This window comes from Hevea brasiliensis, chromosome 6 (genome assembly GCF_030052815.1).
Source record: "Hevea brasiliensis isolate MT/VB/25A 57/8 chromosome 6, ASM3005281v1, whole genome shotgun sequence".
Classification (NCBI taxonomy): Eukaryota; Viridiplantae; Streptophyta; class Magnoliopsida; order Malpighiales; family Euphorbiaceae; genus Hevea; species Hevea brasiliensis.
Window position 1 is genome coordinate 22,800,669 of NC_079498.1, and position 13,141 is coordinate 22,813,809.

At 26.0% G+C, this 13,141-nt stretch overlaps 1 pseudogene; it reads left to right on the forward strand.

Annotated features, from left to right (window-relative positions):
- Window positions 1-2,585: 2,585 nt before the first annotated feature.
- Window positions 2,586-3,396, forward strand: LOC131180782 (endochitinase PR4-like; annotated as a pseudogene).
- The last annotated feature ends 9,745 nt before the right edge of the window (window positions 3,397-13,141 follow it).

Sequence of the window (13,141 nt, forward strand, 5' to 3'; positions counted from 1 at the left end):
ATTTATATGAAAATTCAAAATCTATAATAAAGAAATCAATTATATATGTCTTTATATCTCAAATGCATGAAGCCCATTAAATACTATAAACAAATAAATTTCACTATATGGAAGAAAATAAAAATTCAATAATGAAGACTCCAATATTAGAAAAATATAATATGCTTTCGTAATTAATGGTTGAAAATAAACCCAAATTTATTTCAAATGAGAAATAGATATGTGAGTTTATTAAAAAAATCAATTTAGAATAGCCACACAATAAACTCCTTTGTGACTGTCAACAAAGGGAGAGGAGTGGGGAAGAACCTCTTGATTAATGATTTTAATATTTAAGTTGATTTTTTTGAAGATTGGAATTTATTATAAATAATAAGAATAATAAGAATAATAATAATATTAATAATATTATTATTATTATTATTATTAATAATATTATTATTATTATTATTATTATTTAAGTTTGTTTAGTTTTATTTATTTTTAGTTAATTATTTATATAGAAATATTTAAATTTATTTACTTAAAATATGATAGTCTAAAAATATAGAATTTATTAAAAATATATAATTAATTATTTATATTTATAAAATTAATTTAAGAAAGTATTGGGTAGGGCATTTGGATTCAAACCGAACCGAATCAATCAATTAAATTAAAAACCGACTATATATTTTAAAAATCGAACCCAGAATATAAATGGATGAAACAAATCAAACCGAATCATTCTATTTTTTGTTCGGGTTTGGTTCAAAATTGATCGATTTTAAGTTTTGATTGATTTTTTTAATTTAGACTTGATTTTCAAGTTATTTGGACTAATTTTGACTTTGGTTTGAACCTAATAACTTTATTAATTAATGAAATTAAATAATTTCTATATATATAATTACCAATATAATTCGTAAATTTCCCATAAAAATAAATCAATTCAAAAAATCAATTAAAGACTATTTGGTTTGATTTGAATATATAAAAATTACTATTCGGTTGGATTTAACTCCATCTTTTCTTCAAAATCGAACCAGAATCGAAATAAATCAAATTTTTATAATATAAAATCAAACCGGAACCCGAATCATTGAATTTTAAACTAAACTGATTAAATGTTAAAACCGAACCGATTGAATTTTAAAACTGAACCGATTCGATTTGATTTGGTTTTCGATTTGAATCAAAATTTGCTCACCCCTAATATTGGTATCCAACATACACAACCCAAATCTAAATTGGGGATGTCACGATATTAATACTAAAACCAAATCAATAAATATAATATCTACATTCGCTCTATTAAAGCAAGATATGATCACGATATATAAAATATTAATTCTATCATAATTCCTAGTTAACGCTTTAATTATAAAGCTTGACTATAAATTTTACTTTTTTTATTATTTTTTTATAAATCTCTTAATTTTAATTCCATTTTAGAATGGTATGTTTTTAGGATATTAAAAAGAGCATAATTATGTTTGACTTGAGATTCCACATTTGAATATGAGCTAATTGGGAAAGTTTTTGATAAGACTCAGTCCATTATAAATTTAAAATAAATTACATGAGACTTATGTATTTTAGTAGCGGAACAATTATCTTCACTTTTTTTAAATATTCATAAATATAACTTTTTTAAAACCAATTCATACAACTATTTTATTTTTATAAAATTCATCCACTCTCTATTTATTTTATAAAAATATATTCTTAAAATAAAAATTTTACAATTTTTAACATTTGAGATATTTAAAAATAATAAAAAATATTTTCCTAATTTTTGAAAACTAAGTCATTTGCAAAGAAAATAATTTCTTCTTTCCAAAAAAAGAAATATTTTTTTTAAATTTTGATAATCTTATTAAAATATTAAAACATATATATATATATATAAAACATAAATAAATATTATTAATTTAATATTAATAATTAAAGCAATAAAAATATATTTTATATATAAATTATTTTTACAAGACTAAATTTTTCTTAGTAATTACATTCACTGGTGATTCATACAAAATTTTTATGCCAAAGTCATTGTTTTCTATGAAACTTTCTACACACCCATAAAATTATGACTCATTCAAATAAAAATAATTGTAATTTTTAGTACATAATTATATATGTTTATATTACTTTCACTAACCAATTTTTCTAAATTCATCCGTGAATTTAAATCCGGATATGCATTCCTAGACAATGATTTCGTTGGTTTGTTATTACTAAATTAAGAGGTGAATTTAATATTATGCGTGAAAATCAGACAATTGACTCATTATATCTCTGACCAGAGGTTTAGAAATGGCGGTAAAAAGACAATTTCTCCTTTGGCAAAGTTGATGAACGAAGTCGATTAGTAGCGAGGCTAGTCATCCCAGTCTACACGTGCTTTTAGTGTAGCCTCCGGCCAAGATTCTGTATGTTCAAATTAAATTTTCCAGGATAATAACACTACAAATATCTTGCTCTCAATCTCCTTTTTTCATCACAATTTTCACTCGATCACCTGCTCTTAAAAATTAATGGCACCTTAAGATGAGAAAAATCTTCTACCCATCATTGTAGCCATTATTGTGGCGGCAGGAGCCATGCCCAAAATTGTAGTGGCTCAGAATTGTGGTTGTGCACCCAATCTATGCAGTAGTAAATACGGCTACTGTGGCACTGGTGACGCTTATTGCGGCGAAGGATGCAGAGAGGGTCCTTGCTATGCTACGCCTAGCCCACCACACCATCAGGCGATTTTTCGGTGGCTGATGTTGTTACTTCTGATTTCTTTAACGGGATTATCAATCAAGCTGGTGGGTACTGTGCTGGCAAGAACTTCTATACCCGCGATGCATTTCCAAGCGCGAGATTGCTGCTTTTTTTGCTCATGTTACGCATGAAACCGGACGTAAGAATTATTTTGCAGCAATATTAGTCATACTTTACGCATTGAAACTCATTTTCAATAATGAACTAACAAGAAACTAACATTTTGTTTTTGTAGGCTTCTGCTACATCGAGGAGATGGATGGAGCCTCCAAGGACTACTGCGACGAAACAAACACGAAGTAACCATGCGTTGCAGGCAAGAACAACTTTGGCCGAGGACCTCTTCAACTAACATGGAACTATAAGTATGGACCTGCTGGGCAGGAGAATAACTTTTATGGGTTAAACGCTCCTGAAACTGTGGCAAATGACCCAGTTTTGTCATTTAAGACTGCTCTCTGGTTTTGGATGACTAATGTTCGCCCTGTCGTAACCCAGGGTTTTGGGGCGACAATTAGAGCCACTAACGGTGCAGTTGAATGTAATGGTGGAAATTCCGCCACTGTTCAGGCTCGTATTGGGTATTACACTGATTATTGTAATCAGTTTGGTGTTTCACGAGGAGATAATCTTAGTTGTTAAATAGGTTCTTGTCGAACTTAATTATAGTTTAAATAATAAATAATGATGTACTATTGCAGTAAGTAATCTGACTACTCGTCGGAGATGATGTATTACATGCAAAGAATAAAAAAAGAAAGCGGAATTGCATTTTTTTGCTTCTTTCTTTGTTGTTGTTGTTGGTTTTATTTTATTTTATTTTTTTTTTTCAACTTTTGCTCGTTAGGCACTCTAATATCATATTATAATATATTATATCATGCTTAATGGCTTAAATAAAGTCTGATATTGTGATAAATCGTCCACTATATCTCATAAGTGAGTAAAGTTCGAACCAGAAAGTTGATGATTTAAAGAGTCTCTCACATTACATGTCCAGCGCTTGAGGAGATTATTCTTCCTCAACCATAAAATAAAATAATCAACATTTCTCCCACCTCCCTACGACCTGCTGCCAACGAGAGCTTACCCAAATCATCCCCAAAGGCTGGTCCAAACTTTCCTTTTTTGATACAGATGAATCTGTGATCATTTTAAAATAACAGCCGTTGAAGGAGGCTTCCAATGAGGCACTGCACATGTGAAGTTTGTTGAACGGGCCTTTCAACGACAGTATCATTCATTTGCTCTTGCAACACCATAGCCAAACGACAAATTTCAACAGGTTCTTTTCAACAATTATCAAACACCAACAGGTTCCTAGCATAATGATAATCAATGCAATATTAGACTCGTCCAAATGCTCTGTAGTATATCTATGTGTGTTTAGGTTGCTAGAAACTTTAAGTTGTAATTATTCATTCTGTTCATCATTGATAGGATAATCTGTGAATTTATTTTTGATGTTCCCGATTGACTTGGTGTTATTTTCAATTGATTTTTTTTAATTGCAAATAAAAAAAATACTCTCTGAGTATGACGATTATAACCTCCTTAGGCTTGAGGCGTGGAGTTACCGGTTAACTTTCTCGACTTAACCCAATCCTATAGGAGGGGACCTACTACCGAATCCGAGGTGGCACCTAATGAGACAAATCATTGGACAATCCATTGACTCCTTCTATTACACTCCTAAGCGAAGACAATACATAATCATCATGCTGGTGGAGTCAAAACAAAATAGGACAAGGCCATCTCACTAGGTTAATGTGATAAGTCCAAATGCTCTATAGTATATCTATAGGCTTAAGTGACGGATTAGCAACTGTTTGCGCCAAAAATAATTATCTTATCTCATTACTTACTTTTTAAGGTTTGTGATTAATTAAATTAATTTTATGTAAAATTAATTTAATTAATTTCGTTGCATCAATTTAATTATGAGGCCTAAAATAAATATTTTAATTATTGGGGTAGTTATCGGATATTTAATTAGTGGAAGTTATTGATTAATGGAAAATTCTTACCTAAACCGAGTTTGCCCAAGGCACAAACATGTGGAAACTCTTTATTTAATAGGTGGATCTTACTACACATTATGTGTCTTGGATTTATGTAAACTCGATTTAGGCAAGAAAAATCCTTGATTAAAATGCGAAGTTATTGAACTAACCACTACCGAGGAAGTTACCAACAGTTAACAAATTAGTGGATAGTAGTTGTAGTAATTGCTAGACGTGCAAGACGTGAAGTAGAGTAGACTCCAAATACTTTCAGGGTCAGTTAGATGCTATTATAAATAACATCTGCTGTACAATGGGAAAAGTCCCAACAACCCAACAACTCAGCCAACCAATTCAATAATCAACAACTCAATCAATTAATAAATGAGTCCAACAGTCTAATCAATTCAAGAATCGAGTTGTCACTTTCAATTTTCAAGCATAATCTATTTCAATTTCTATTTTAATTTCAATTTCCAAGCATTGAATTTGCTTTCAATTTCCAAGCATTGTATTTGCTTTCAATGAAGTAATATAATTTCAATTCCAATTTCTTCTAGTGAGACAACCTCTCATATTTTAGTTTACTATGCAATTAAAGGCGAAATTGCATTCAGTATAGCTGATTCCTATAATCATTTGATTTAGATGTTAGGAGCGTAGTCTAATTAATACATTCAGTATCTAACATACCCGCATTCAAGTTGTTTGTCAGCTGAATTATTTTTACAGCAAACCACAATGAATTAGTAATGAATCCATTACTAACCTATAATTTTGCGACAAATTAACAATGAATTTAGCAATGAATTTGTCAATCCATTGTTGATATGTTTTTTTTGGTGATTGTTTGGAATGTCTTATGTAATTTTATTTTCTTCCATATTTACAAATATGTCATTCTTTTTTATATTAACATATTAAATTATAATTTTTATCACTTTTTTTCAATTCAAAATTTTCATTACATTATTATTTTGTATGAAAAGAGGTTTTCTAATTTTATCACCATATTGAAATATTTTATTACAATTTTATCTTTTATCTAATTACAATTTTACCATTTCACTAAAATTAGTATTTTTTTTCTTTGATTTGTAAGACTTTGATTAGTGGGGGCAATTGACAAAAAAAGTGTAATCAAAAAATGTAAAATACTAAAAAAGGGTGAGTTTGAAACTAATTACCAAAAAGGGGTAAATTTTGCTGAGGTGGAGAAGGTGAGTGCGGGACGCTAATTATAATAGCGTTTTTAAGGTCCGGACGCTATTCAAAATAGCGTCCGGGTGAAAAAGTTGAAAAAAGAGCTGGACGCTATTCAAAATAGCGTCCAGCTCAATTTAAAGGTTGGACGCTACTTATAGTAGCGTCCAACCTTTTTTTTAATTTTTAATAATTTTATTTTATATTTTAAATAAAATATAAATATTATTTTAATAAATAAAATTATAATATTATATATTATAATATTTTTATTATGAATATTATTTTTTAATTTAAAATAAAATTTAAATTTAAATTTAAATCAATAAAAAATTAAAATTAAAAAATAAATAATTAAAAAAATTTAAGAAAAGTTGGACGCTACTTACTTTTCTTTAAATTTTTAATTATTTTATTTTATATTTTAAATAAATTAAAAATATTCTTTTAATAAATAAAATTATAATAATTAATATTATATATTCTATAATATTTTTAATTATTTTATTTTATATTTTAAATAAATTAAAAAAATAAAAAATTATAATAAAAATATAAAATAAAATAATTAAAAAAAATTAAACTATAAATTGCGTCTAATTTTTTTAAGCCTTTTTAATTATTTATTTTTTTAATTTTAATTTTATATTTTATTAAATTTTAATTTAAATTTAAATTAAAAAAATAATATTGATAATAAAAATATTATAATATATAATATTATAATTTTATTTATTAAAATAATATTTATATTTTATTTAAAATATAAAATAAAATTATTAAAAATTTAAAGAAAAGTTGGACGCTACTTATAGTAGCGTCCAATTTTTCTTAAATTTTTTTAATTATTTATTTTTTTATTTTAATTTTTTATTTATTTAAATTTTAATTTAATTTTAAATTAAAAAATAATATTGATAATAAAAATATTATAATATATAATATTATAATTTTATTTATTAAAATAATATTTATATTTTATTTAAAATATAAAATAAAATTATTAAAAAATTAAAGAAAAGTTGGACGCTACTTATAGTAGCGTCCAACTTTTCTTAAATTTTTTTAATTATTTATTTTTTAATTTTAATTTTTTATTTATTTAAATTTTAATTTAATTTTAAATTAAAAAATAATATTTATAATAAAAATATTATAATATATAATATATAATATTATAATTTTATTTATTAAAATAATATTTATATTTTATTTAAAATATAAAATAAAATTATTAAAAATTTAAAAGAAAAGTTGGACGCTACTATAAGTAGCGTCCAACTTTTCTTAAATTTTTTTAATTATTTATTTTTTTATTTTAATTTTTTATTTATTTAAATTTTAATTTAATTTTAAATTAAAAAAATAATATTGATAATAAAAATATTATAATATATAATATTATAATTTTATTTATTAAAATAATATTTATATTTTATTTAAAATATAAAATAAAATTATTAAAAATTTAAAAGAAAAGTTGGACGCTACTTATAGTAGCGTCCAATTTTTCTTAAATTTTTTTAATTATTTATTTTTTTATTTTAATTTTTTATTTATTTAAATTTTAATTTAATTTTAAATTAAAAAATAATATTGATAATAAAAATATTATAATATATAATATTATAATTTTATTTATTAAAATAATATTTATATTTTATTTAAAATATAAAATAAAATTATTAAAAAATTAAAGAAAAGTTGGACGTTACTATTATTTATTTTTTAATTTTTATTTTTATTTATTTAAATTTTAATTTAATTTTAAATTAAAAAATAATATTTATAATAAAAATATTATAATATATAATATTATAATTTTATTTATTAAAATAATATTTATATTTTATTTAAAATATAAAATAAAATTATTAAAAATTAAAGAAAAGTTGGACGCTACTTATAGTAGCGTCCAACTTTTCTTAAATAATTATTTATTTTTTAATTTTAATTTTTATTTATTTAAATTTTAATTTAATTTTAAATTAAAAAATAATATTGATAATAAAAATATTATAATATATAATATTATAATTTTATTTATTAAAATAATATTTATATTTTATTTAAAATATAAAATAAAATTATTAAAAAATTAAAGAAAAGTTGGACGCTACTTATAGTAGCGTCCAACTTTTCTTAAATTTTTTTAATTATTTATTTTTTAATTTTAATTATTTATTTATTTAAATTTTAATTTAATTTTAAATTAAAAAATAATATTTATAATAAAAATATTATAATATATAATATATAATATTATAATTTTATTTATTAAAATAATATTTATATTTTATTTAAAATATAAAATAAAATTATTAAAAAAAAAAAAAGGTTGGACGCTACTATAAGTAGCGTCCAACCTTTAAACTGAGAGCTGGACGCTATTCAAAATAGCGTCCAGCTCTTTTTTCAATTTTTTCACCCGGACGCTATTCAAAATAGCGTCGGACCTTCGCTATTATAATTGGCGTCGCACTCACCTTCTCCACCTCAACAAAATTTACTCCTTTTGGCAATTAATCTCAAACTCACCCTTTTTAGTATTTTGCATTTTTATTACACTTTTTTGTCAATTGCCTTGATTAGTTACATATTTATCCATTCACCATGAGTACTTTACATAATTTTGTTTTGTTTGTTATTTTTAATTTTTTCGATGTAGTTAATTTATTGTGAAATAGTAAAATTAATTGACATGAAAATATTATTTTTCTCTTCGAAAATTTATAATTTTTTGATATATATATATATATAAAATTTAAAAAATATATAGAGAATAGTTTATGTTAGCATAATTATAACAATTAGCATGATTATAGGAGATTTGTGTAGCATAATTATAGCAATTAGTATGATTATAGGAGATTTTTGTAGTATAATTACAGCAATTATTATTCTTGTCTAAATTAGCTCATATTCTCATGTATAAATAGATGTAATATCTCTGTAAATAAGACACAGATAAATATACAATCATTTCCTTCATTACTTGTATTCTTTCTTCTAACATGGTATCAGAGCCGTAAAGCTTTTATTTCTAGTTTCTGGGGTCTCTCTTCTCTCTCTATAACCTATTCTGGTTCATTCTTTCATTCCTGTTATTATATCATTTTTTTTCTCCTCATCTTATTATCAATGGAGAAATCTAATATTTCAAAACCTATTGCAACAGTTCTGACTGGTTCCAACTATAATCTTTGGGTTCAAGGAATGAAAAGTTTTTTGATAAGTCGCAAGCTTTGGCGTATTGTTACCGGAGATATCACTACACCGACAAGAGAGAACGATGAAACTGATGCAAAATTTGTTAACCGTCTTGAAGATTGGGATAGTAAAAATCATCAGATCATCACCTGGTTTCGCAATACCTCTGTCTCGTCCATCCACATCCAATTTGCTAATTAGGACTCTGCAAAAGAAATCTGAGATTTTTTGGCTAATCGATATCAGACCACTGGACTTGCCCACTATTATCAGTTGTGGACAACTCTTCATAATCTGAAACAAGAAGCAGGTCAATCTGTGAATGATTTTCTTGCCCAGGTCCCCATTTGGAATCAAATATCTCAGGCCAAAATCAGTGAAGATCATCTTCATCTCATTCAAGTTCTAATGGCTCTTCGATCGGAATATGTGTAACACCCTAGGCAAATCCCCACATCACAAAAACAAGAGAGATGAGAGGTTTTTTGTTTCAGTGTTTCGTAACTCCTAGTCCTAGTTTTTAAATTTTAAAATCATGGGGGCCAGCGACAAGACACACTAGTGGCGGGCCGGGCCACATCATCCTCACACTCAGCGCTTTTTTTTTGAAAACCTCCAAAGGGACACAAATCAAGCCCATGGGCCAAAGCGGACAATACTAACTGGAGAAGGATTGGGCTGTTACAATATGAGGCCGTTCGAGCGTCCCTACTACATCGAAATCCACTCCCATCATTGGATACTGCTATTCAAGAGATTATTTTTTAAGAGACTCGTCTCAGTTTGGATAAAACTCCTCAATTTAAAACTGGTCTTGCAACTACTCTATCCTCACATCAGAAATCTGGCAATCAACTCTGTAAGAATTGTAATCAAATTGGTCATGCTTTTGCATATTGTCCTACTATAGAATGCAGATATTGTCATGGTTACGGTCATATTCTTGAACATTGTCCCACACGTCCTCCAAGACCAAAAGGAGGGCATTCTAAATTCAAGAATGTCTCAAAGCCTGTATCTTCCTCTGTCACTGCTGTTGCTGCTACTAAGGGTTCTACTGCCATCACCATGAGTGATCTTGAGACACTATTCAAACATGTTATCTCTTCTAATTCTCCTGCTACCATGTCTGCCACTCCGGATAATTCTTATTGGCTTTTTGACTCTGCATGTTGTAATCATATGACCACTAATCTTAAATTCTTGTCTTCTGCAAAACCTGTATCTTCCTTACCACTAATCCATACTGCAAATGGTACTAAAATGAACATCACACATACTGGTCATGTGTCTACCTCAAATCTTCATCTCCCTGACACCTATTATATCCCTAATTTGGTACTCAATCTTATTTCTGTTGGTCAGTTGTGTGGAAAAGGACTAAATGTTATTTTTTCTCCCCCTGGTGTCCAGGTACAGGATCCACAAACGGGACAGATTCTTGGGGAGGGTCACAGAGTGGGTCGATTATTTGAGCTTGCATCTTTACATCTTTCTCAGAGATTTGTGTTTGTAGCTACAATCCCTAATTCCTCTATTCACCAATAGCATCTTCGTCTTGGTCATGCTTCTGCCAGAAAAATTCAACCTTTAATTTCTCGTGGATTATTAGGATCTACCAAGTTTGAGTCATTTAATTGTTTAAATTGTCAGCTTGCAAAACAACCTGCATTATCTTTTTCTCATAATAATACTACTTCAGACGCTCCTTTTGGTTTAATTCATTCTGACATTTGGGGTCCTTCTCCTGTTTCTTCAATAAATAGTTTTCGTTATTTGGTGATATTTATTGATGATTATTCTCGGTTTACTTGGATATATTCTTTGAAACATCGACATGAGTTATCACAAATTTACATCGCATTTGCAAAAATGATTAAAACTCAGTTCTCTTGTGACATTAAAATTCTCTGAACAGACAATGCCATGGAATATCGAGATTCTTCTTTACTTCAGTTTCTTAGTCAACAAGGCACCGTTGTTCAACGTTCTTGTCTTCACACCTCTCAACAGAATGGGCGAGCCGAACGCAAGCATTTAAAAATGAAAAATGACCCCTAATAATTATAATCTTCTATTAATTTCGCTACAACTTTACCAAAAGTTAAAATCTTTTCAAATTTCTTTTAAAACTATTTTTTAAATTAAAAATTAAAGTATTTTATTAATAAAGAAAATTAGAAAGTTAAATTTCTATTAACAAAGCAAATTAGAAATTTAAAGCAATAGTAATAATTATAAAATAATAAATCAATTTATTATAATTTAAAAAATATATATTTTTACTATTCATAACTATAAAGAATTCAGTATTTCCCCTCCAAAGTTGGAGCCTAGCCCATGATATGTATGCTTACCTAATTATTAATTGATATATCACTATAAAATATAATGAGTTGATTATAAAATATACATTTTAATTTTTAATTAATTGAGTGTATAATTTTATGCACCCCTTTGATTTTGCTGTCTCCATTGAAAAACTAAAATTAGCGAACACAAAATCTTATCCAAACTCAATAATCCCATAATAAATAAATCCTTAACAAATGAAATCTAAAATCAAAATAAGAATTTTAAAATCTCACTTCAATCAACACTTATATGGTCTTAATCATCCAAATCAAATTAAAAATATACAACAAAGTAAAAAAATAAAAAAAAATCAATGTCATATCATCAAAAAAGAAATTGACCAATTTAATTAATATAAATTATAATCAAAGCAATCAACTCAAATTTAAGAGATTAAATTATTATATATACAAAAATAATAGAAATTAAATTATTATAAAAAAATAAAATATAATAGATTAATTTCGAAAAAATATTTTGTTAATATAGGAATATGGCTGAGCACTAATTTATTTTTATAAAAATAAATGAATTAAATTTAAATAAAAAAAATTTAAGAAACGTTGGTGAGAAAGAAAGCATAGAAAAAGAAAGAGTGGAATAGTCTTTTCGAGAAGGAGAAGGATAAGTGCTTTGGACATTGCGGTCAATCCAAATCATCTGCCAATATTAAATTATATTTTTATAGATTTTTTATTTGTATTTAATGTCTCCTAAGTTGACAGGTGTCCTGGAACGATGTGTACGTGTATCTTCTAGTCTCCGCGTATAGAGTCTGTTTTTTTTTTTTTATATCATATGGGAAAAACCAATTTAGTATTTTTTATAAAAATTATTTTCTGATATTAATTTATTATTATTTTAAAAATAAATTGTTAAAAATTATTAATTTTAAGACTATGATCATAATTTTGATATGATTATACTTTTGAACTATAACTAATCATTAAATCTTCAAATATTACTCTATTAAATGCCATTAAAATGAAAACCTAGAAGGCAAACACTAAATTCTTGGATGGATAGAAATACAGCATAAATGATTAATTTCTTTTTGATAAAAAACTTTAGATCTGCACGTATAAAGTCCGGAAAATGCAGTTTATTTTTTATTAATATTTAATAATTTAATATTTTTTATTGGCCATAAAAATAGTAAATTTTAAAAAATTAATGATATAAAATATTTCTTCTTCAAAATAAAAAAGTATTAGCTACTACTCTATTCAAAAGTTTATTTCGCTCTATTAAAATTATCTCTGAACAGAAAATTTTAATTACTTAAATTTATTTTTTTTTTCTTTTTAAGAATATTATGTTACACTTAGTTAATACTTCTTATTAATGAATTGTTAAAATTTTTATGTATAAAAAAATGAAAATCCTCAATTGCCCATCAAAACAGAAACTGAAAAATAATTTAATAGAGTTATCAGATATTATCAATTGGTTAGACTTTTCAATTCTATGAAATAGTGACTTCTCATAATATCATACCAAACTATTTGGACTATAGAGACTTCCAGTCCGCACGTCTCCTTTTCCATCTTGAACTGCAATTCTAGCAATTAAGCAGCCTCAAAGCTTCTGTGAACTCTATAAATACCACATCTAAT